The 4,860-nt window shown below is 26.7% G+C and overlaps 1 pseudogene; it reads right to left on the bottom strand.

The window, feature by feature from the left end:
• On the bottom strand, positions 1 to 4,377 carry LOC140676001 (F-box only protein 21-like; annotated as a pseudogene).
• Positions 4,378 to 4,860: the final 483 nt, after the last annotated feature.

The raw sequence follows: 4,860 nt of genomic DNA on the forward strand, positions 1-4,860 counted from the left end.
TTATTTGTCAGATATTCTGGCAGTTATAGCAGCGTCGTGCGGATAAAATCCTGCCAGCATTTTGTTAGGCACATAATGCGTTTCTTCAAATTTAGAAAAATAGCGTCCTATTTCGCTATTATCTATCCACTTCGGTGTTGTTGTAGTTAAATCGTCTAAATATAAAAAAATGCAAATACAAGTTAAATTACTAAAATGAACTCTAAATAATAGATAAAATAAGTTAACAAATAAATAAAACAACTAAATTATAAAAAAAAATATATAATTAAATTAAATTAAATTAAATTAAATTAAAATAAAATATAATATATAATAAAATATTGTTTTACAAATTACAAGTCTTACAAAATATTAATATGTAGAAAAGGAGGTCGCACAATAAGCAAACATTATTTGAAATAAAAATGCATCTAATGATATTCATACCTTCTTCAACGTAACACATTTCGTTATTTTCATTAAGTATTATATAATATGTTTGCTCTTTATTACTGAAATCGCTACATATCCTTAATGGCAAAGCAGGCTCTGTTAATTTCTTTATGGAGAACTGAATATTACAGATGTCTGTATAGCGGAGCCATCCGACTATCACACCAGCAGAACTGTCTGTAGACTGATCATATTTCGTTTGTTGATGTTTTATTATCATTCCAATTGAAAATTTTACATCCTTCAATCTTGTATTTGATTTTTCTGTTTTGTTAACGTCAAGACAGAGCTAGAAAGTGTAAAATAAAAAATTAATTGACTTTATTCTTGCCAAATAATTGCTAAATGGACTTTTGTAGCAAATTTAATTATACACAGCTAATTAAATTATAGATAACTATAACATGTATATAAATGAATGTGTTATAAAGAAAAAATTTTAGATGTTATTATTATTATTTGTTAATAAAAAATACCTCTTTTAAACCAATAAGCCAGATGTATTCAAAATTCATTTCTTGCGGAGTAACCATCAAAGAGTTATTGTACCAGTTTGAAGTTATAAGTATATCAAGCATCTCCTGCAATATCTGAAAAAGTATATAACATGTAAACAAGGCACTAATTGCAAAGGAAGAAGTGAGAAGTTATATAATTTTTCCTGCCTACAAAACATGTATCATTCGCTATTATTTTTTATAATATTACACGTTCAACAAATTAATTAGCGTTAAAATGATAGAGAAAACATATAATGAGTAACTGCCAACCTCTTTAGCTGGTATTACAACAAGTTCTTCAGGACACTGTTGCTTGACAAGGCAATCCGGAAATTTGTTAAAACTTATGTTAAAGCATCTTATATTTTCTGAGTTATTCGTAGCACTGTGAACAATAAAAAATTATATGTGATGTGTGTGTATATACGATAAGACTAATATATTGAAAATCTCATAAAATTACTTATCTAATATTATACTTACTAATTTGGTTTCCAAAATATACATCTACGAAAGCGTGTTAGCTTTATTACATCGCAACGTAGACCAAGTCTCCTGGCCACACTGTGATATGTTATTAATAATATTATTTCTTCGCCATATTTATTTTCTAAAACCTGTACCAAAAATTAAAATATAATACAAATTAAAATAAAATACAAATGCAATATATTTATTAGAAAAAGATAGAAAAGAGAGAAAGAAAGAGAGAGTACTTTTAAGATATGACAAGCATATAGTCATGCTCACGGTATAGTTGCCTATAGAATTAAAATATATTATTATCTAAAATAACTTACATTATCTATACAGAAAAATTTCAAATTATTGCTTGTGGATTCGTTTGGTGTAAAGTTTAATGTGCCAAATATATATTCCTCGAGTGTATCCATAATCTGCGTTCCTTCCGCTTCGTTCCAATGATTATCATCGATGTTGTTATTTTTCCAATAGGAAAAATTTTCAGCGGGCGACGAGAATATCGAATGGTCGGGATATTTTTCTTTTAGGCATTTTAATACTTCTTGCACAATGTTATCTAGTGACGCATTTACACACGAGTAATAGAGTAATAAACATCCTTTTGTGATTGAAACCATTGTGCCACAATAGTAGCAGCACGTTCCAGAAGCTGTTCTCTTTGAGATTGTGCTTTAAACTTTTTCCACTTTTTCTTTGAAGAATATTGCCTCAGATAATGAAACATTTTCATGTAGCAATATCTTTCCGTTAGATCCCAATCAGTTCTTCTGAAAAATTTACATTACATTACCTGTGCAATAAGTACATAATTTTATATATAATGTTATTAGTAGATTTTAATTTGTATTAAACCTTACCGTGGAGAATACGCAATCAAACTTTTAAGCTCATCCATAAAAAAATAATTATTTATAAAATTCTCAGGTTTACAAACTATTTCATTTAAACGTTCATCTAATTGAAATACTTGATTAAAATTTACAAAATTATCTATTTTGTTATTAAAAGCATTGTCATAATGTTTATCAATTATTTGAGACAAGTAACTTCGTAATTGTTTCGCACATTTAATGCCCGTTTCCATAAAATTTGAGTATATTTTATCCTTCTGTTCGTTGTTTTCACCTTTTGTCTCATCTTCGATCTTTTCATTTTCCTTAGACATCTTGTCAAAAAGTTTCTTTGCAAAAGGCCACCTAAACTTATAATAACGATATTTTAATAAACTTTTGAAAATCACACACCAAACAATGCTATCTTAACAGTAATACATTTTTATAAAAATGAAATTTTTTATGTATATTATTCAAAAGTATCAATCAAAATATCAATTTTTTTCTATTACAAAAAATATTATATATATTATATATATAATTTTTTTTCTCTCGACAAATTTTAGTATTAAACAATAACTTTCTCTTTATAAATTTTAAATTGTAAATAATTAACTTTTATATTAAGATCATACATATTAATTACAAATAAAATAGACAAAATTTTATTTATATAATAGCCTTGTTACTAAATATTATATAACAAATTACGTACCGCTCTCTCTATCTCACACACACACACACACATATTATATGTTTATATATTTATAAATTAGTAGTCGTTTTCTCAAATAAATTAATAAACTAGAAATAATAACATATTAAAACAAAATAATTAAATTATTAAAATAAACATGCAAAATGTTAATTTTTAAGATACATTTGTAAGAGGGCTGATAATTAAGCAATAAAATTTAACAAGTATTTCTTCTATTTTTTATATAATTCTTTCTTTTTATACAAGTTTACTGCTCAACGGATGTCACTCGCCCGCTTGCTCCCACCACCTGCTTTTATCGTCGTTGAGTCCCTTCCCTCAAACTTCTTCCTCGAGCAACCGTCTTTATCCGACACGCTATTGACTGATTTAATGATCTATTGATATATCTATTTATCGAGATATTATTCCTAACGAATTTCTTACACATTTTATATATATTTTTTTACTATATGTCATATTACTTTTATTAAAATTAAGGTAAAGCTAGGAGAGATTGCGTATTTTTAAGTTCAAGTAAATGAAATAAGATGGACGTAGAGCTATGTAAGGAGCAATGAGCACATTATTCACAGAGACTTTGATTAAATTTATGTATCAATTTTAATGGTTATTTATGAGTTATTGACAATTTTTTGCTGTTTTAATAAGAAATAATTCATCTATATATAAAATACAATAGATTTTAAGTTAATCTCTTATTTAGATTAGTGTTTTATGCACTTTTGAGTCTCTATAAAAATTTCTATGTCACATAGGTGCGCAATCTTTTCTATAAAGATCAATTGCGCAAGTGTTAAGCAAGAGTGTTTGTAAAATAATGAAATTATTAAAAAGAAATTTGCAAAATATGTTAGTTTATAAGAAACTATTTATTACTTTTTATTATATTTATTATTTTTATATTTTATACTTTTTTATTATATTATAAAAACGTGTAAAAAACGGAAAACCAAATAATAAAAGATACGCGTAAAACATAAATAGGGAATAATTAACTTTAAAAATATTTCTTTCAATTATTAAACAAAATAAATTTTATTTAATTTAAACTAATACATTTATCACCATTTTTATATTGTTGGTTAAAGCTTTATTTAATCTTTTCATTTGTTTTATTATATAATATTATATTTTTAAACATTTTATTTACTTTATTTTTATCGAAAATATTTTTTGTACATTTTGCGATAGGTCAATGAAAGGTTACAGAAATAAAATTAAAAAAAAATTTAAAAGTAGCACATTACCTTTGAGAAAACTTCTTTTCCTGATACTTGTCGTATTTAACTGCCTTCTCAAATTGTGTACACGTACATCTGAAGTTATTAATGTCTTCCATGCTGATGTTTTTATAACCAAAGATGATCGCAATCATTTCTTCAGGTAAATCCATAATTGAACCCATTACGAAAAAATTTGGAATACAGAAACAAATATAGAGTATTTTCTGATCGTCACAAACTAATTGCAAATAATTAATTGATTCACTGTGTGATAACGAAATACAATATTTGCTGTTAACGTTTTTATGCATCTGTTGTCTTCGGGCAGCACAAATGAGTGATTACCGTATGCTACACAAGTCTCTCACACTCTATTCTTTTGGATTGTACACCAGATTTTCTTTTTTTTGCTAGCAATGCTACTGCGCGCCAATGCTAGTGATTAGTGGAGAAAGAAACGCACAAATGCGCGTGAGCTTGGTACTCATTGGTAACTTTTCACATTTTTGTATGCGTTTTCCTTTCCATAGTATCCCGTGTGTCTGTGTAGTGTAGACCCGCAAATACTTTTCCCTACTATCTTTAGGCAGTTGTCACGTGACAAAAGAGTTGATGTAAAAAAATGACAACATGACATACGTCAATTTCTAATGCACGAGTTAGAA

This window comes from Anoplolepis gracilipes, unplaced genomic scaffold (genome assembly GCF_047496725.1).
Source record: "Anoplolepis gracilipes unplaced genomic scaffold, ASM4749672v1 Contig33, whole genome shotgun sequence".
NCBI classification, from domain to species: Eukaryota; Metazoa; Arthropoda; class Insecta; order Hymenoptera; family Formicidae; genus Anoplolepis; species Anoplolepis gracilipes.